At 45.6% G+C, this 21,617-nt stretch overlaps 1 long non-coding RNA gene and 1 other non-coding gene across 3 annotated transcripts; both read left to right on the top strand.

Moving 5' to 3' along the window:
- Positions 1–6,623: 6,623 nt before the first annotated feature.
- On the top strand, positions 6,624–21,607 carry LOC109252045 (uncharacterized). 2 transcript variants are annotated; one of them, XR_002073824.2, is made up of 5 exons: positions 6,624–6,917; positions 10,481–10,580; positions 13,821–13,961; positions 19,062–19,423; positions 20,883–21,607. It is a non-coding gene; the product is annotated as an uncharacterized LOC109252045 (long non-coding RNA). The 2 variants fall into 2 exon arrangements; XR_002073825.2 differs by having other exon boundaries at positions 20,875–21,607.
- Positions 17,337–17,439, top strand: LOC128778696 (U6 spliceosomal RNA). Its single transcript, XR_008424426.1, has one exon. It is a non-coding gene; the product is annotated as a U6 spliceosomal RNA (small nuclear RNA).
- Positions 21,608–21,617: the final 10 nt, after the last annotated feature.

Genomic DNA, 21,617 nt, shown 5'->3' with positions numbered 1-21,617 from the left:
TGGTCCCCAGGTCTGTCTGCCAGTGATCCAGGTTAGAGTGAGAAGGGGACAGAGGGAAACAAAGGAGTTTGTCGCCTCCCTTGTTTTTGGACCTTAGACCTTTATCAATATGGCAGGGAGGTCTGCTGCTGGTTCTGGCTGCTTCAAGGGACCAAGCGGCTTGAATTCTGCATCCTTTAAAGTTCAGAGTACAATCAAGGGCAGCCTGATGCCCACCTACCATCCTCCCTGCCCAAAGTCTCTTTCCTCACTCAAACACCTCTTGGATTCACTATAGTGATAAACTTCAAATCTGTCCTCCCACCCAAATATGAACCTGACCCCTTATCCAACCGCTATTGGACAGCACCCCTATGGATGTCAAGGTATCCAAATAAACCTCATTCATTAATCCAGAATTCATCCATTCACTCAACAAGAGTTTAATAAGCAGCTAAGCTCCATGCTGAGCGTTTGGACACAGCAGAGAGTTAAGTCAGACACAATTCCTGCCCTCAGGCAGCTTGTCATAAGGCAGATAGGTGACTGGTACCAGAGCTTTATTGTTGCCAGTGAAGTAAATCTCACACATGAGATATGTTCAGTGCCTCCGGAGGATCCAAGACTGGCCTATCCATCTGGGAAGTCAGATAAGGCCAAGGGGTGAGTGGGTGGGGCAGGTTGTAACAGTGGAACAGTGTTGCAGACAGGAAACAGAATGTGTGAGGGCCCTGAGTCAGGAAGAAGCTTGGCACATCCAGGAAACAGGTCAATGCAGCTAAGGTGAGGTTAGTGAGTGGAGAGAGGCACCTGGTGAGTCTGAAATGGTCAGGGAGATCAGATCACTGCTTCTCACCCCATATCCCCCTCCAGCAGTGGGGTCCTGAAGCTGACTCTGTGGCCTTGTTTGCCTTCCCACTGAGTCTATAGGTGCTACTTCCTAAGTAGCTGTTGATCATATAAGCGAGAAAGAATGAGTCCTGCAGAGATTTGGGGGAAGAGTCTGCCCAGAGGAGAAGCTGCAGGAAAAGGCCCTGGGACAGGAGCAAGTTTCATATGCTAAGGAAGTAAATACTGAGGAGTGCATTATGGCTAGAGTAGAATGAACATGGAAATGAGTGGCAGAAGGAGAGGGCCAGCTCACCCTCAGGTCCCAGCCCAGACCAAACTTTTGGGTGAACTTGAGGGTATCCCTTCCTTCTTTTGGGCTTGTGCACGTACTCCCGTCTGGGAAATGAGCCTGCTGATCACCAGCCTGACTCCCAGGGCAGCTATAAGGACCCTGAAGAGGAGAGGTGAGATGTGTGCAGACACTACGATGCCAAGCTTGAGTGCAGATTCCTAGAAGTGGAGCAGAAGCGAAGCCCTAAAAGCCCTATAAGCTGTACTTAACACTACTCAAGTGCTGGGATCAATACAATAAAGACAGAGATGCCCTGAGACTGGGCTCTGGCAGAGGAGCTGGTGGTTCCTCCATCTCTTCCCCAGGTCAGAGTGAGGGCTGGGACGTGTGCACTGGCTGAGCCCACACCTCTCAGCCTCACCCAGCAGCCTTCCTGCTCGCTGCTAAGTATTGGACTGATGCCAGAGAATACAGCCTCTCCTCAATGACGACAATGCAGGATCCATTAGGTCTGAATTACCAGCCCTGCTGATGGGTGGAGGAAACAATGTCCTTGTTTGGTTTAAGGTGGATAAACTGAACTCAAGCAGGTCTTAGGCCTGCCAGATGGCACAGCCAACATGGCCAGCCTGCCCCTGGACCATCTTTCCTGGCCCCTCATCCCACATCCTGCTCCACCTTCCTCCAACCTCAAGTGCCCTCACTTGCCCATCTACCTGCATTAAGCACCCCAGGTATGGGCACTCTCCCCCAGGAGGCCTGGTCTGGACACAGCCAGCTCCACGGCCTGTCCTGTCCTGGGATCCTGAGCCATCTGACTCCATGTCCCAGGTCTGGCCACCTCCCATGCTGCCTGGTCCAAACTTCAGGGCCTCCACATGATGGCAGAAAAAAGGAAAGGGCACCCCTCTACTCCTTTAAAGGGAGATTTCATCTATTTGCTTGGGATCTGACTCCAAGGAGGACTCAGTGATGGCAATAGACTGAAGTCATACCTCCATGAGGACACCTGCCCTACCATTCAACAGACCCTTATTGAGTACCTGTTGTCGGGCACAAGTCATTGTTCCAGGTCCTGGACCATAGAAATGAGGGATAAATGGATCTCCATGTTCAAGGAGCTTGCATTTCACAAGTAGTGGGGAGGTGGAATGGACACATGGGCACTGAACATTTATAAGTTTATAAAGATATTTCTAAAATGCTGTGGTCAGGGCAGTGATGGAAATGGTGACAGAGATATCCCATGGACCTCTCACTAAATATGTCTAAAAGTAAGTTTACTATCTCCTCTCTACCCAGAGATACCCCACCTCTCAGTGCCCCCATCCAGGTGGACAACACTACTACCATCCAGGTGCCCATGGCAGACATGGGCATCCCTCACGAATGAGCCCTTCTTCATTCTTACTGATTTCATCTCCTTCTCCTCTTTCATATCTATCACCTCTTCTACATTTCCACTGCCATTGCTCTAGTTTGGCCTCTGTGACCTCTTGGCTTCATTGTCTCCCTGCTTCTGGTTTCACCTCCTCTAACTCGCCCTCCATAATCCTTCCAGAGCAATCTTTCTGAGATGCAGAAATGACCACATGATCCATCTGCTTAATATTATTCAATTATTATTAGTCCATTCAATTAAAATTATTTAATCTCAATTGACTTGAGGATGAAATCAAATTCATTGGCATGGCATGCACATTTTTCCATGACTGGGCCTTTGCTGACCTCTCTAACTTCATCTCTGGCCACTTAGCCCTGAACTCCATCAGACAGAACCACCCACCATGCTCTTATTCCTCCAAGCCTTTGCTCATGCGGTGCCTCTGCCTGGCATGCTCCTCTACCACCTCCCTTGGGCTCTCTTCTGGGGCACTCAGCCCTCCCCAGTTTGGGCTCCTCATCTGTACAGAAATCTATCCCAGCAACACACGTAATGTCCCACGGCCTTTTCTTGCTTATGAGACTATGCTCTATATTTCCTTACAGAGAGGAATGGGTAGACATCCGGTTTACCGCATATCCCCAGTACTCTGTGCAGGGCCTGACACAAGTGTGTTGAGTCTATGACTACATCCAGAACTGAATGCAGCTTCAGGACAGCAAGGAGTCCAGTTCCAGGTTCTTTCACCTGGGCTCAAGGGCTTCAGAGTGTTCTGAGAACTGGGCTCCAGTTGGCCCAGTGGGTCCAGCCACTGGCCACTCTATGCTGTGTTCTTATGGGAACAGAGGTGGCACTCTATTCCAAGGATCACATTGTTCTAGTTCTTGGTCCACCTGTTGGGGCCCGAAAGAACTCAGCATCTCCTCCAAGATCTAGATGTGGTGCTTTATTCCAAAATCTGTCCCAAGTCCTTCCGTAGGACTCACAGATAGCAACTTCACACCTGCCTTCTCTCTCAGTGTGGAATTCCGGCTTGATTATCATCATTGGGATCATAAGAGACCTGGTGATTTCAGGCCATGTGCCATTTAAGAACTTCCATTCACAGACATAGCTCAGAAGTCAAGTCTTCTGAGCTTACCTGTGAAAGAACTTAGGACAAAGTCTCATGAGACCTTCTTCTTGCTTCTTCCCCAGAGCTCTGATGGTCTTTAGAAAGAAGACTATAGGTTCTTATGTCCAGGTGCAATGTCACACTCCCCTCCCCCCAGACCACTGTTAATTCTGATAGGGTCCATGAGTCAGGAGTTGATACCAAGAAGCACTGGCAGGGGAGTCAGGATAAGTGAGGCAACGGGGGAGGAGAACTAATAGTGCGTATTACTGAGGTTATGGTTGTGGGAAACCAGGCCTCAGTCCCAGCAGGGACGGATGGGACACTTTGTGGATCCCATTTCAGTTATCCTCACTGAGGGGTGAGGGAGCTGGAGTATATATGTACCAACTCCCATCAGCCACTGATTGAGAATGCTGGAGGGAGGTCCTTAACTCCCTGGCTCTAAGCAGCTGCCTCTCTCAGGTCTCAGAACACACAAAGAAAGCCCCCAGCCAAAGAATTGCAGGTGTTGTGGACGGAAATGCAGGTGTGCACAGGAACAGTGAGTGCCAAGAGATGTGGGTGGAGCACTGACAGAGTACACACTGTATAGTTCCACGTACATGAAGTTCTACAACAGGCAGGGCTTATTTATAGCGACAGAATCAGATCAGTGGCTGCTGGTAAGGTAACGTGTAGGGAGGATTTCCTGGGAAGGGCAGAAGGAACTTTCTGGAGTGATGGAAATATTCTCTTATAGCATTTAAAGTGATGATTACACTGATGTACACAATTGTCAAAATTCATGAGTTAGACACTTAATATCTGTGCATTTTGTAGTATATAAATTCTATCTTTAAAAGACCTCAGTTGAGGGGCTCCTGGGTGGCTCAGTTAGTTAAGCGTCCGACTTCGCCTCGGGTCATGATCTCAGGGTTCGTGAGTTCAAGCCCCGCGTCGGGCTCTGGGCTGACAGCTGAGAGCCTGGAAACTGCTTCGGATTCTGTGTCTCCCTCTCTCTCTGCCCCTCCCCCCACCTCTCAAAAATAAATAAACAGTAAAAAACAAAACAAAACCTTAACTGAAACAGACCCGTAAGTACAGAGAACAAACTGATGGCTACCAGAAGGAAGAGGTGTGAGGGGATGGACAAAATGGATGAAGCAGAGTGGGAGATACAGGCTCTCAGTTCTGGAATGAATAAATCACGTGGGCAAAAGGTATAGCATAGAGGGGCACCTGGCTGTCTCAGTTGGTGGAGTGTAGAACTCTTGATCTCAGGGCTGTGAGTTCAAGCCCCATGTGGGGTGTGGAAATTACTTAAAAATCAAAAATCTTGGGGTGCCTGTGTGGCTCAGGTAGGTTGAGCATCCAACTCTTGATTTCAGCTCAATGTCATGGTCTTGCAGTTTGTGAGATCAAGCCCTGCATCCAGCTCTGTGCTGACAGCATGGGGCCTGCTTGGGATTCTGTATCCTTCTCTCTCTGCCCCTACTCCGACCATTCTTTCTCTCTCTCTCTCTCTCAAATAAATAAATAAACATTAAAAAATATTTTAAAAATAAAAAACCTTTAACTACAACAAAACTAAATAAAGGTATATCATAGGGAATATAGTCTATCATATTGTAATAGCACAGGGTGACAGATGGTGACTACACTTGTGAGCATAGTGTAATTAATGTACAGAGTTTTGGAATCATTATGTTGCACACCTGAAAATAATGTAACACTGTGTCAACTATACTTCAATAAAATTAAAAAAAAAAAAAAATAAAGCTACGTTGTGATAGTACTACACTCTCACTAAGATGGCTAAAACGTAAAAAAACAGGCAGCATCAAGTATTGGCAAAGATTTGGAGCAAGTGGAATTCTTTAAAAACAAAACAAAACAAAACAAAACAAAACAAAACAAAACAAAACAAAACAAAACAAAACAAAAAAAACACCCCAAAGAAACCAACTGGAATTATGCCTCAATTTTTAACCACTACCACCAGGTGGCAGTGGTGCCCGATTCCTGAGCATTCAGCTGTAAAGTTTGTGTGATGACTAAGATTTGTGAATCATTCTATTTGTGAATGTTCTTGAAAGCATTGTTTTGTGGGCATGTATTTTTAATTTCAATCAATAGTATCGCGCTGGAGGTCTCTGTGTTCTTACTCCCCCGCCCCCAACGTTCAGCACCATGTTTTAAGGATCTATTTACATTGTTGTGTGTATAGCTGGTTCATTGCACCTCACTGCACCCAGCACTCCAACCATCACAAACAACTTTGTGATAAAATACCCTCTTGCATGTCTCTTCATGCACTTGTGCAAGAATTTCTATAATTGCATAGACATGAGTCGGATCCTTCTCATCTCTACTCATAATATTTATTTATCTTAATCTGAGCAACATCCTAAACTTTTAAATTAGGGAAAATATTTGCTGTGAGGCATTTTATTTCTGTAGTTCCTTGCAAAACATGTCCCCTTGTTTGTGATGTGATTTAAGCTTACAAAATACTATTGTTGACTAAGATTTGGACCATCACATTGATGATCATGGATTTTCTTCTACTAAATAGACTTTCCCAATTCTTTATGGTAAAAGAGTTGAATTTAAGCAACATCTTAAATTAAAAAAAATTTTTTTTATTGTTTATTTCTTTTTGACAGAGAGAGAGAGAGAGACAGAGAGAGACAGAGCATGAGCAGAGTAGGGGCAGAGAGAGAGGGAGACACAGAATCGGAAGCAGGCTCCAGGCTCTGAGCTGTTAGCACACAGCCCCATGCGGGGCTCGAACTCACAGACTGTGAGATCATGACCTGAGCCGAAGTTGGACGCTCAACCGACTGAACCATCCAGGTGCCTCACAACATCCTAAATTTTAAATTAAAGGTGACATTTCAGAATAACATTTAAGGCAAGTTTTCTCAACAGTGGCACTATTTTGGCCTTCTAATTCTTTTTTTCTTTAATGTTTATTGATTTATTTTGAAAGAGAGAGAGCATGCAAGTGGGGGAGGAGCAGAGAGAGAGGGAGAGAGAATCCCAAGCAGGCTCCATGCCCAGCACAGAGCCCGCTGTGGGGTTTGATTCCACAATCATGAAATCATGACCTGAGCCAAAATCAAGAGTTGGATGCTCAACTGACTGAGCAACAAAGGCGCCCCTTGAGCTTCTAATTCTTTGTTATAGGGGCTGTCCTGTGCCATGGAGGATGTTTAGCACCATCCCTGGTTGCTACCCACTAGATGCCAGTAGCACTTCTCCCCAGTTCTAACAACCAAAAGTGTCTGCAGACACTGGCAAATGTCCATCTAGTTGAGAACCACTGTTTTAAGGTAAGTGAACTCTGGGATTCACATGAGGCCTTTTTCTAGGTTCTTCCTTTCTTTTCTTCAGTTTATTTCAGCCCTAATCTCAGGGACCAACTTGCTGTATGTGATTCCCCCTCCCCCTTTTTTTTTTTACATTTACTAATTTTTGAGAGACAGAGAGAGACAGAGCACGAGTGAGGGAGGGACACAGAAGGAGACACAGAATCCGAAGCAGGCTCCAGACTCCGAGCTGTCAGCACAGAGCCCGATGCAGGGCTTGAACTCACAAACTGTGAGATCGTGACCTGAGCTGAAGTCAGACGCTTAAACAACTGAGCCACTCAGGCGCACTTTATGTGATCCCTTTTAAATTCCTCCCACCCCTTGCTTTCTGGCTGCACTAAAGCTCTTCCTGGAGATACTTACTAGAGCCCTTAGCCTCTTAGGGGACTGAGCTCCAAGCAGTCCTCTGAGTTCTCTTTTCTCTAGGTTTCCTGGCCTCCCCCTCAGCCGCTACAATGCATCAGAGCAGGAAGAGGAGGACCCCTCCCTGGGTTATCCAGAAGAGGAAGGAGAGCCCCATAGTGGCTTATAAGACCTTAAAAGACTGATGACTCAGTCTGAAAGGGGGACAGATAAGGTAGTCTCTCTTTTCAGCTCTCATATCCTCTTCTCATAAGGAGTTATTCTCTCTCTAGATCTCTTATGTAACTTAATTGTAATCTACAATCCTTGGGTGAAAACGCAGAGTGACAACTGTCTGCTACATTCCTCAGCACACCAGCCCTGCAAGATGCTTCTGAGGAAATTTCCTGTGGTCAAGTAAGGGAGGGTAACGCTGCCTCCTGGATCCCTCTCTTAGATACTGGCAACGACCATTTGTTTATTAAAGGCTTTGAGAAGCTTTTCAGATGTCTATTTTTAATCCAGCATTTCCCAGATTGACTACAGAACCTTCCCACTCTCCCTCATCATTTAATAAATATCTATTAACACTCCTCAGAACTAGTGTTCCAAGGAACACAGTTTGGGAAATGTTGTCCTAGCTATTAACAAACCTACATCTTTTATAAGTTGCCTTCAAAAGCCATTAATGTGTTCATTCATTTATTGAAAACTGTTGGGTATCCACTATGCGAGGTGTTAGGGCTGCAAAGATTACTTGTGCTAGCAATCACCAGGCTAGCAAGGGGATAGATGAGTCAGTCAGAAGATATGTCGGGGTGCCTGGGTGACTCAGTTGGTTGAATGACCGATTTCATGGTTCGTGAGTTCTAATCAGCTCACTGCTGTCTGCGTGGATCCCGCTTCGGATCATCTGTCTCCCTCTTTCTCTGCTCCTCCCCTGCTCGTGCTCTCTCTCTCAAAAATAAATAAACATTAAAAAAAAGAAAAGAAAAGATATGTTAAGGTTTGAGTCAGATGTTGGGGAGAAGATGAAACCCTGTGATTAATTCTGACACTGGAGTTCTGATAATCTTCACAGATCAAATAATACCTTACTAAGCCTAGAATACAAGACTGGGTCCCTTACATCCTCACAATGTTAGGAGCTGGTTAGAAAGACAGAATCTTAGGCTGCACCTTAGAGTTACCAAGTCAGAACTTGGGCTTTAACAAGACCCCCAGGTACTTTACTTTTATACTTTACTGTTTGAGAAGCACAGCCTTAAAATGAGCACATGTTCTGATAAGAATGCAAACAGAACCCAAATGTATTACTGAGTGATCTCTTGGCCAAAGGCTGACATAGCAGTCTCCAGGCCAGGCCAGACAGATGGACTAGGAAGGGAAGACTGGTACATCCAACAACTGTCCTCTCTTCTCTCCTTGTCATCACCTAGCAATGACTGATTCAGTAGGTTAAGCTGCAGTTATGTATGTCATCAGGGAGCAAGAACAGATAATGAGGCCGTGCCTGTGGTCCTTCCTGCTTAGATGTCTCCCACGGCTGGGTAGACTTAATGGCTATGGTTGGAAAGAAGGGAATGAGCAGGGTTCAGAAGGGGAAGGGGCATTTCCCAGAGATACCACCTCTGCTCTGGACTAGGCAAATAGCCAGCTGCACAGCCCAGCCCTCAGGGCTCTGTATGGAGAACTTTTAGCTTCTTCCTCTTGATCCCCAACACTGGTAGATGGAGGAGGTACAGTGAGGATTTATGGCAGCCTGACCATCAGGAAGCAAAGATGTTCCAAGTGAGTGTACCAGGAAGCTGAACAAGTCCAGTCTTAGGTTCTCATCCACCCTCCACTCCCCGGCTTTTTTAAAAGTTTATTTTTATTTATTTTGAGAGAGCTATAGAGAGAGAACAAGTGGGGGAGGGACAGAGAGAGGGAGACAGAATACCAAGCAGTCTCATGCACTGTCAGCACAGAGCCCACTGTGGGGCTCGGACTCACAAACCGTGAGATTATGACCTGAGCCGAAATTAAGTCAGATGTTTAACCAACTGAGCCACCCAGGCGTGCACACCCCTCCCCTCCCCCCTTTTTTCTTTTGATTCTCTTCTCCTCTTAACAGGTCGTGCCCTTGTCTGGGCCTGGCCCTGGGCACTGGCGGCATGAGATCTGCAGGCAGAGTAGGGTGAGGACCTTGCGGAATGCTCTCTCCACTGGCTTGGCTTCTGATGGGGGGACCGTGGCTAGCCTGGGTGGGGGGGTCACCAAGAGGAGGGAAACTGAAAACCACAACCTCAGTAACCACCATGAAGGGTGGCGGACCATGCCATCTCAGAAGATGCCACTTCTGTGTATTGATTATTTTGAGTGTAGGCCCTTGAAAAGCAACCGATGCAGAGAGAGGTTTTCTCTAAGTTCTTCTTACCCGCCTAAAGATAGATTCTCCCGGGGCACCTGGGTAGCTGAGCCAGCTAAGCATCTGACTCTTGATTTCAGCTCAGGTCATGATCTCACAATTTGTGACTTCAAGCCCCACATCAGCCTCTGTGCTGACAGTGCGGAACTTGCTTGGGATTCTCTTTCTCCTCTCTGCCCCTCCCCTGCTCGTGCTCTCTCTCTCTCTGTCTCAAAAATAAATAAACTTAAAAAAATAACAATAAATAAAGATAGATCCTTCAAAAGGAGCTCATTTATCATAGATCCCCTCCCTAAAGGTGTCATCAACCAGGGAAAATTGTCTCATTACAGGAAAGGAGGCTAGAAGTCAATACCACACCCAGAAGACAAACTTTGTCTCAAATTATTATACCTGCCATCTATTCTGAAGGCCCACTAATCTTTCCTAAAAATCATTTTATCTCCTCTAAGAGGCCTGTATTCCCACTTCCCTTTCCCTATTCAGTTGGTATTTCACTCTGAATTCTAAACTACCTCAGGGACCTCCTCTTCTCCTGAGTATCTCCCATGTATACATGAAGTATACATGTTAATAAACTTCTGTGTTTTTTTTCCTCGTTAATCTGTCTTTTATTACAAGGGTCTCAGCTAAGAACTCAGAAGGGTAGAGAGAACATTTTTTCTCCTCCCCTACAACAACAAAACAAAACAAAATATTGAAATACCAACGCAGGCTTTCAGCATACTTCTCTGCCCCTGACTCCAGGTCTAATGTGTGGCACATTCTCCAGCAGGGGGCGCCTGTCTGCTGCCTCCAAAGGGCCAGCACAGAGCAGCCAATGCCTGGCTCTACCAAGATGAACTCTTAGGATTCTACCTAGACACTCAAAGGTAAGTCAGCAAGAATCTGATAGACATGGGATTTCAAGTAGAAAGAAAGGCCCACGCGAAGGCCTAAAGGCAGTCCCACATTCACTTGGGTGGGAAAAGGGACATCAACTTACACATCTCTGTTCATTCCTGAGTAAACTGGACTTATGTTTTCCATACTCCAAAGACACCATTCATACCCTGTGCATGTCACTGGTGGCAGAGTCCCATGTTTGTTCCTCAAGGACAGGACTAGTTCTGATTCAACTTGTTTCTCAGCAGCCCACTACAGGTGGCCCAACCTAACCCTGACTGGAAGAGTAAGAACTCCCCACATTTCCATGGCAGGTGCTTAGGACAATGGGATCCATGGTAGCAACCTCATTCCTACAGGTTGACCTCATCAGAAGGGTCCCTGTCTCACCACCTCCTACTCTTTTCTGAAGAAAGAGTTAACTCAGAGAGTTGTTTGCTGAGGTTCCTGGCACTAATCAGGCCAACGCATATCTGGAGGCAAATTCCTTGGCTGGGACTTGCCAGGGTCAGTCTGATTTGTTTCTGATAGTGTGAGCAGAACATGATGTATGTGTTCTCTTAAAAAAAAAACCAAAAAACTCTAGCTACAAGAGTAATTTGTACTCATTGCATAAAAATTGAAAAATAAAGAAAAATATAAAGGAAAAAAGAAATACCACCTCCAATCCCACTACCTAAAGGCAACCTGTTTGTACATTTTGGTGAATTCCTTACAAGTTTTTCTTTTCTATGCATATATGTGTATGTATTTAACATAGTTGAGATCAAAATAACTAAGTTTCATGCTTTACTTTTTCACTTGGTAGTACATTGTAAGCTCTTATTAAAATTTGCTGTAATCACCATTAATATTCCATCTATCCTTCTATCATTTAATTAACCATGTCCCTATAGTGGTGACAGATTTATATCACACTTCAACTGCGAATGTGCAGAAAAACTGTGATTTCCGGATTCTTTAGCTAAGCTAGCCTCCTGTACAACTTCCCACCCACTTATAATAGGGAAAATGAACCATGGGTCTAACTACAGAATAATCTAAGAAATAGTTTAAAAAGCATTTACGGCTTTTATCTTACTACATGATCCCCTTTTGCATGTCAGAAACCAGAGTCTTTCTCTTTGCAAGCTTTCTGTAACAAATTCTAATCCCTGCTTTCCCCTCCTTCTCATGGATGCTGAGCCCCCCAAGGTCTCAGCAGAAAGCAGATGGTTTACTCCATGTGTCACTGAGGAGTTTAATGAAGGGACTATTTACAAAGGTGCCAGCAGGGCTACCGTGACAAGTAAATGACAAAGTACTCAGGACTAGAGATGTGGGAGGGCATTGCCTATTGCCACCCCTAGTCCTGAAGGAGCAACAGCCAAAACTGTACCCGTGAGGGAGAGACAATCCAACAGGAATTTAGGTGGAGGAACGCAGCTATTGCCTCCTTGTGGTCTGGTTGAGAGGGAACCAGGGGAGCAATCACTCTGACATGTCTCTACCTGCACTCAGATCTCTTCCCAGTGCCTCCTGTTAGCTGAACTATAAGCTGAACTCTTTGGAGGGTGCTGGCCACCCTAAACTGCTGGAGCTGGATGCTAAAGAAACCATCTGTCCCGCAGGAACTTGATGCTAGAGAAGTCACTTGCATTGCAGGAGCTGGGTACTGGAGAAGTTGTCCATGTTGCAGGAGTCAGGTGCCACATGCCCCTGGGGCGGGGTGGGGGTGGGGGGTGTTGCAGAACAGAGCATACCCAAATCAGGAAAAGAAAATTCCTCCCACAATGTCTCTCCCATGCCCTCTACTGACAAAGCTTTACATCAGTCACCTAGAAAAGAAAACATTTTGAGATGGTGTACTGTATTTTTTCAGGGCAGACAATGAAGACTGAATTTGGATCTGAGAGGCAACAGATTGATAATTAGCACAATCACAAGCCTGTATGCCCAGAGAAGGGACTTTGATTGGTTGAGCTGGTGCCACCCTGGATTTATCAGTCACTGTGCTAAGCATGGAACCACATTACTATAAAGAGAAGCAGTGAGCATGAAAAGGCAGGTGCAGGAAAGCAAACTGGTCACCAAGCAGCCTCTGCTCTCCCAGGAAGAGAGCACTAAAGAAAGAGTCACTAGAGAAATTGTCTGTCCTATAGATCAGGAACATTTCATCAAGCCTCACCATTACTTGGAAAATACTCCTCAGAACTACACATTTTCTTTTATTCAAACATGCAGCTCACCAAGAAATCTGATTTTTCTTACCATTTACCCCAATATCAGCTGAGGGACAGATTTTTGAGCAGTGGATACACATATTCTGCTGTTTGGAAAGGCATGTCATCTACTGTGATCTAATAGATTGACCTTTGATGGCTATAGAAGCCTTGAGTGGTATCAGTGAAAATTTGTCACCAAGACTCTGTTCTTAGCTGGTGCACTAAGAAAAGCCAGTTTCTGATCTTGAGAAGCTGAGAACCAGGTTTTGGACTTCAGAGACTCAACCAGGGTGTTCTCCTAAAGGACCTGCAGCTTGCACCCCTGACAATTATTGCTGCCAGCACATCCCCCAAGGAAGAACTCTGCAGAACACATAATTAGGCATGGATAAATAATATTCTATAAATGTCTAACCAACAAGCATAGTTGCTGGACTTACAGGCATTTTTCAGTCTTTCACTGTTACATATAACACAAAGATGAATGTCTTTGTGATTAGTATCTGTGATTTGTGTTCTTTTTTGCTGCTGTTTTGTTTTTACATTTCAAATGGTGCTGTTAGGCTAGATGATCAGAATTGGAAATAAATTGATGTTAATTCACATTCTCCTTTTTGGGGGAGGGGAAGCATTTTATTTGCACTTGAGAACTACTGCCTTATGATTTCAGAAATGTACCAATTACAGTTCCACTTGGGACCATTTCAGGACATCCTGACTCACACAGAACATTATGGTTTAAAATGTGTGTGTGTGCGCGCGCGCGCGCATGCACGTATACATATGAAATCTTGCTTTCTCTACATTTCTTTAGTTAATATTGATGTTAGCTATTCATGTGCACAAAAGGTATTTAGTCCTCTTGCCCTCTTCTGAGAGTCATCTGTTGAGATCCTTCACAATAGAGATGAATTGTGTTTCAATCTCTGGGGAATTTCATGTCCCAGATTCTTCATTCTGTCCTCTTTTGAATGGAAGGGAGTGCTTCTCCTACCTCTAACTCCTTTGGAAATTCCCTTCTAGATTCAAATGTCTTTGGTGTAGGATTGGGCTTGAGTGGCCAAGAGCTTCGATGAGAATGGAAACAAGTGTATGGAAGTCTGAAGCCTGCAAAGCAGATCGAGTTTCAATCCTGGGTGGCGAGTCTTCAAAGGGAAAGAACTGGTCTGTATATAGTTTTCTTTTCACTCCCCATTAAAAAAAAAATTTTTTTTTAACATTTATTTATTTTTGAGACAGAGAGAGACAGAGCATGAACGGGGGAGGGGCAGAGAGAGAAGGAGACACAGAATTGGAAGCAGGCTCCAGGCTCTGAGCCATCAGCCCAGAGCCCGACGCGGGGCTCGAACTCACCGACCGCGAGATCATGACCTGAGCTGAAGTCGGACGCTTAACCGACTGAGCCACCCAGGCGCCCCCACTCCCCATTTTTAAATACCCCAGAGTGACCCTGGGTCTTTTTCTTCTCCTTATTTGACTCAAATTGAGTCTTTAAATAAACTATGCTCCTCTTAGCAGCCTAAAACATATCTAGAGGAAATGTGTCATTGAAAGTGCTATTTTGAAGTCATGTGATAAATTATCAGAGCCAGAATCTCCTTACCCCCCTCTGAGCTCTATGCCTTCTTTGGCTCCGTAAGAGAATAACTTTCTTTTTTTCCCTCTCCTTCTCCTTTTGGCTTCTAAAACTGACACAGAGAATATGGCTTGCCCTGAGAAACTGCATGCAGGTGGTGAGCACATGGCAAGTGTTAGGCAGTTGTGTGTGTTGAAGTCAGTGTGGCATGTGTGGGAATGCAAGAAGTGACAGTAACTCCTTCATGTGGGGAGTGGGGCTTAACAATGGTAATCAAGGGAGCTTTGGGGAAGAGGGGCCATTGGTGGTCACCTTAAATGATAGACAGAGTTTGGAAAACAGCAAAGGAATCAGCTAAATTTCTGTTAGTTTCCACTCCTGTCTTACTGATACCACCAGGAATTCTGGTGCTCCATGTTGCTGCCAGAGACAGTCACCCATTCATTCATCATCCATCCATCCATCCATCCATCCATCCATGTATGCATATATACATACATCTGACATTTTATTCATCCATTTATTCATCCTTCCAGTGATCCTTCCATCTTTCCATCCATTTTCCCACTATTTACCAAGGCTCTATTCTCTGTTGCATGCTGAAGGCCCAAATATTAATAACACAAGATTCTATCTTTCAAGGTGCACACAGTCTAGTGGTTAGCTGAACAATTTACGAATAGATAACCATACAGAGCAGTAAGTGTATCCTGTAGGAGTTGGTCTAAAGGATGCCTGTATAAATGTCTCTGTCACCCAAAAGGCCTTACCTGACCACCCAGTCTGAAACAGGTTCTTGTTATTATTATTTTTTATAATATTCTTTTTCTTTTCCTTTAGAGCACTTATCACAACTTGTTAGTGTATAGTTAACAGTATGTTTATTTGCTTAATATCGGAAGCTCCATGGGGGTAGGTTCTACCTCTGCTTTGGTTATTATTGACTATGGAACAAGTGGTCTATGTATGGCATATAGCAAGCCTGCAGTAGACATTCACTGAATGAATTAATAAATAAGTGCTGATCATGCCCACGAAGCATCATTTCTTGTACCAAACCAGTGGTTATCAAAGTATGATCCTTGGACCAGCAGCATCACTTACTGGAAATGAAAATTCTTAAAAAAATTTTTTTTAATGTTTATTTATTCTTGAGAGAGAGAGAGACAGAGCACAAGTTGGGGAGGGGCAGAGAGAGAGGGAGACACAGAATCTGAAGCAGGCTCCAGGCTCTGAGCTGTCAGCACAGAGCCCGATGTGGGGCTCGAACCCAGAAACTGTGAGATCATGACCTGAGCCAAAGTTGGTCACTTAGCAGATTCAGCCACTCAGGTACCCCTGGAAATTAAAATTCTTGACCCCACCTGTTGGTTCATAAACTGGCCCCATACACAGAGGGCAGAGAGGCCAAAGAAACAAGCAGATCACTCCAGATTGTTTGGAGGCAGGTTTAATAAGCAAGGGAACTTACTTAGGAGGCTTGGCTTTTAGGGCCACAAGAGAAATACATGTCTGCACCCACCCGCCTAATCTTAAAAGTTCATACAGAGGCATAACCTGGGTTCAGCCTTGTCTTCAGTCCAGGTGATCTCAACACCTTACTCTTTCAAAACTTCATCCTTGGAACAGCTCCCGCTGCGGGAACAGTAGGCAGAGCATACATTCCAAGGACAGGGGAGGGGGTGATGAGCCTCCTGCTGCCCAGGACCTCCTTGAGGGTCAACCAGCAGTCATGTCTTCTCAATTACCTCCTCCCACATCACCCCAGACCAGAATTAGAATCAGAAACTCTGCAATCAGCAATCCACATTTTAAAAATCTTCGTGGGTGATTTTGATGCACACTAAAGCTTATGAACATTGTACTAAATTAATAAATGACAATTCTAGTCTACTTTAGACATCTATAGATTTCAGTGCAGAGACCAGAGTAATTGTGTCTGGATTGGGGAATACTTCATGGAGAAAGTGATGTTTTCAAGCAAGCCTTGAGCTAGATGAGCCAGGAAAAGGCAATTCAGGTGGATTAGCCTGGTGTATAACCAAAGGCGTGGATTAGCCCTTATAGGCCTTGAAGAGACCTATAAGTAGTTCTGCATGGCTGGGGATGGCATGAGATGAGGATGGAGATGTAGGCAGGGGTCTTGAAAGCCCAGTTTGGAGCGAGGAGGTAACACATTCCCCATCTCCCTCCCCTTCCTACAGCTGTCAAGACTGGCCTGAGTCAGACTTCCCTGAACTCACTTCCCACCTCTTCCCACCTTTCTCTTCCTTCCCTCCTTCCCCTCCTCCCTCTGCTCTCAACTCCTCCCTTCCCCTGGGGGTGAGACCGCCTGGCTCCGAGGCCAACTCCACCCCTCCCCCACCTGGCCAGCCCACTGACGTAAGCTTGGCCAGGCGGGGCGTGTCTGGTTTGCAGCTTTGGAGCCTGGCCTAGTTGCCTCCCTCACCGCTCCTGGCTTTGTGGGAAAGCCTGGGATGCTGGTGTGCTCTAGGAGCTTATCTGGGGGTTCCAGGGCTCAAGAGAGTCTCTTCCTCTGGAGGCATCTTGCTCTGGGGGAGGGAACAGTGGTGTCAGAGCCGGGGCTTCTCGGGACCCAGGCTTGCGTCATACCACCTCCAGGGGAACTGGCTCTAGGCCCTCTCCTCCCCTAGTGACTCACAGCAGGCCTGGTCTCCAGGGTCCTCAATCCAATTGTGCTTGGAAGTGATGAAGTGTGATAACAGCCCTAATGACAATAGGTCCTATGTATCCAGCTCTTAGTGTGTTGGCACTATGAGTCACCTACACCTTGTAACTCTCAACTTTATGCAACCCAATAATATTTTTCAATGCCATTTTTAGCATTCATAGATAATATAGCCAACCTGCATCACAGTTTCATAATATTAAACTAAAAAATGCCTCATAATTTAAAGGCGGAAATAAAAGGTGTTTAGAATACAAGAATATATATTTTTTGCTTGCTTGGGCAGCACATATACTAAAATTGGAACAATACAGAGAAGATTAGCATGGCCCCTGTGCAAGGACAACATGCAAATTTGTGATGATAGCACGTAGCCTGCTTAGGATTCCCTCTCTCCCTCTCTCTGTCTCTGTCTCTGTCTCTCTCTCTCTCGGCCTTCTCCTTATCAAAATAAATAAACTTTTAGAGCTTCTGGGTGGCTCAGTCGGTTAAGCGTCCGACTCTTGATTTCAGCTCAGGTCATGATCTCACCGTGTGTGAGTTCCAGCCCTATGTCAGGATCTGCACTGACAGTGCACAGCCTGCTTGGGATTCTCTCTCTCTTTCTCTGTCTCTCTCTCTCTATGCTCCTCCCTCCCTGCCCCTCTCTCCCAAAATAAAGGAATAAACATTATATGGGGTGCCTGGGTGGCTCAGTCGGTTAAGCATCTGACTTCAGCTCAGGTCATGATCTCGCCGTCCTTGAGTTCAGGCCCCGAGTCAGGTTCTGTGCTGACAGCTCAGAGCCTGGAGCCTGTTTCAGATTCTGTGTCTCCCTCTCTCTCTGCCCCTCCCCCACTCACGCTCTGTCTCTGAAAAATGAATAAACCTTTAAAAATTTTTTTAAAAATAAAAAAAAGAAATAAACATTATAAATAAATAAACAGACTTAAAAAAAGATTTGTGAGGGGCACCTGGGTGGCTTAGTCAGTTAGGTATCTGACTTTGACTCATGTCATGATCTCCCAGTTCGCGAGGGCAAGCCCCACATTGGGCTTGCTGCTGTCAGCACAGAACCGGCTTCAGATCCTCTATTCTCCTCTCTCTCTGCTCCTCTTTCACTTGTGCTCTCTCTCTCAAAAATAAATAAACATTAAAAATAGTTTGTGAAATGTTCAATATGGAAATGCTTGGACAGACCCCGCTGGCAGATATAATGAAGCAGCCATCCCCTGTAAATGGGCAACAACTACAAACGCAGGCTGTTACACCTATGTTACATTATTGGCTCCAATAGCAACCACCAGCACCGTTGCCATTCAATCATGATTTCTGCAATGGTGAACTTCCCTGCTAAAGTTCCAAATAAAACAGAATCCAATCTTCCCTTGATTGACACAGTGCACCCCTGTCTTTTGTTTGCCCCTCCAGATCCATTCTCCCCCACTTCTCTATCCCGCTGTTGGCCCTGGGAGCCTGTCACAACCACCACACTCTTGGCCTCTGATTTCCTGTTGGGTTTGGCCAATGAAAGACAGGAGATGGAATTAGGGAGGGGAAGGAGATTGGGGTTTTTATTTTTCTGCCTACCTCCTATCTATACCTTCATCTTAAAGTCACTGTTGTTCTCAGGGTGGCTACAGAGGGTTGAATGAGGGCCCCCAAAAGCTGTCTGTGGGGCAACCTGATATGGTGGAGGCCAGCAGCACAGGTGGTGAAAGAATTCACCGAAGGCAGAACAAAGGAGAAAGAAGTCTATTGAATAAGTTGCAAGGGAAGCAGCAGGCAGGACAGCAAAGAGGCTGTGGTACGGGGCTGTAGTTAAGGGGGAAGGTGAGGAGGTATGCAAACATACAGAATTGTCCCCTTTTGATACCTGTGCCTGTGTGTAAGTAGTAAGTAGCCCATTGGTCAGCTAGGGCCCCTGGATGTTTTGAAGTCGGTCGCCTACTGGGCCTGTTTGCTTTCAGCCCGGTGGTCACTGTGGGCCCTTTTACCTTACCTTTTTCCATTGCTCAAGCCTGTTGCCTAAAAGTGGCCTCGCCAATGTCCACATTCTAACTTCTGGAACCTGTGCATGTAACCTTATTTGGAGAAAGGATCTGTGCAGATGTAATTAAGGCTCTTGAGATGTGATTGCCCTAGATGATCTGGATGGACCCTAAATTCAAAGACGAGTGTCTTCATAAGACACAGAAGAGAAGACACAGAGAAGAGATGGCCATGTAAAGATGGAAGCAGAGACCGAAGTGATGCAGACAACCAAGGAACACTGGGGGCCCCCAGAAGCTGGAAGAGGCCAGGAAGCATTCTCCCGTGGGGTCTTTGGAGGCACTGTGGCCTTGATGTTGCCTTGATTTCAGACTTTTGATCTTGAGAATGGTGAGAATAAATTTTTGTTGCTTTGAGCCACCAAGGTCGTGGTGATTTGTTGTGGCAGCCTGGGAATCTAATACTGTCAGCAACACTTCTTCCCTGTCAGGTTCCAGTAATCTTGCCCCGCCCCCCACCTCCCCCTTGGATATATAGCGGTGGTGACAGCTGTGCTGCTGCGGGACCTGGGTGCCTGCCCTGTCCTGTCTGGCTTCCCCACACCTGTCCACACCTTTGTAATTCGTCATTTTGCAAATTAACCCCTCCCTGAATTATCCTCCCGTGAGGGTGCTGATTCCTGTCAAAGTGCTGACAGTGACACAGGGCAAACACATTCCTGGAACACTCAACTGACATTAAAACCATGCAAAAATACTTTGTGGTTCTTTGTAAAACAGCGTTTAGTTCTAGGCTTACATTATTGTAACGTCAGATAAATGAATGTCCAACGGACCATATGAAAGCTTGGCAGACGAGTAACAGCTTGTTACTGTGGAGGAGTGTCCTAAGCATCACAGGACATCTAGCATCTTTAGTTAGAAGGGTTCCACAGTCATTGTTACAACCAAACATGACCTTACAATTTCCAGCTCCCTCCTCCCTCCCAACTCCCTCCCTCTCTCCCTCCCAGAGTGACATCATTCAATGGAGAACCACTGGTTATATAATATGTTTTTAAACCCTACAACCACATTTTAACTAGAAACTGTCTCTACTTTACACATGTGGAAATAGGCTCAAAGAGACAAAGAAACCTGCTTGGGTCTTTTGGGGGGGCGGGGTTTCAGACTCAGATATGACTGGATTTAAGGCCTGTGTTCCTAGTCACAAAGCTGTACTGCCCCTTTGTATTTTGGGTCTTTGTCAGGGTCAAAGGGCAGAGACAGTGCTGGAAGAGGTCAAATGTAACTCATAATAAGGAGGGGTTCCATCAAAGATGTGCCAGTCTGGGAATGGTATGCTACGTATAACAATATACAACTTCAAAATCTCAGTGACTTCACACAGTAAGGATTTATTTATTGCACCTGTAAAATCCAATTCAGATCTTCTTGGTAGGGTAACTCCTGGGCAGCTCTTCTCCAGGCAGTGAAATCAGAGATTTGGCCTTCTTCCATGAGGAAGCTCCCATCTCAGAGCCTTTTGTTTCCAGCCTTATAGAGACAGGAGAGAGGGTGTGGAAGATTACCTGGGATATTTTATGGGAAAATGTGGAAATGGCATGCTTTTCTTCTACCTTCCTCCTATTGGCTGAACTCAGTCATATGGTCCATATCTAGATGCCAAGGGGCCTGGGAAATGTAATCTACATCTAGTGAGCATAGCATTGTCTCTGCAGAAGTATTGTCAAACTCTTCCAGTCCCTATATTAAAAGCATAAAGAAGAGAGACTTAAATTCAAGTGTTATCTTTGCTATTGATCTGCCAAATGACCACCTTCATATCTTGTCCCTTTTTAGGGCCTCAGTTTCTTCATTTGTCAGATGGTTTTGGAAGCTCATCCCTCGTAGCTGAATGATGGCCAGATGTAAGAGGAGAAGTAGAGTGCTGGTTGGAAGAAATCCTGGAGAGAGCTGCTCCCACCTCCTATCTGACTTTGCCCAACAGCTCTCCAGACTCCACTTTCCACCTTCTGCAGCCAGGAAAGCCCAGCAGATTCTCCTGGTCGTTGAGGAGGCCTTCTCTGTGAAGCTCAAGTTTCAGTGGTATGTCTGCACATTGGTATTGTTGGGAAAGAGGGGTTTTGGGGAATGAATAAAATTTTGGAAGCCAGATGCTAGAATCTACCAGAGAACTCTTGCAATGGCCATGAAGACCCACCGAGGCCTCAGAGATCCAGGCATTAATCCAAGGAGATGCTGGAGTTGTGGCTGAGGAACTGGGGCTGGTGTGTGGGGAGCCAATGCTCACTCCAATGGACATCTACTGTTTGGTCTTCCCAAAACCTCTCTTTCAGGAATCAACTCTCCCATACCCAAACTACAAGGTTGCAGTGGGAAATGCCATGTTTCTACAATATGACCCTAGTCCCTGGTCACTTGATTGGTCCAGGGTCAGACACTTAACCCATACCAGAACAATAATGTTTCTGGTTTTTCCAACCAGAGATAGAGATGAGAGAAGAAGAGCTATGTTAACTTCTCTCCAGCTGATTGGTCCAATAACATGTAACTCTTTTAAGTACTTTTGACAGCCATATTCC

The sequence above is a fragment of the Panthera pardus genome, unplaced genomic scaffold, assembly GCF_024362965.1.
Source record: "Panthera pardus isolate Hobbes unplaced genomic scaffold, ASM2436296v1 HiC_scaffold_20, whole genome shotgun sequence".
NCBI classification, from domain to species: domain Eukaryota; kingdom Metazoa; phylum Chordata; class Mammalia; order Carnivora; family Felidae; genus Panthera; species Panthera pardus.
Note: the sequence above shows the minus strand (reverse complement) of the source record. Positions and strands in the feature narration are given on the sequence as shown.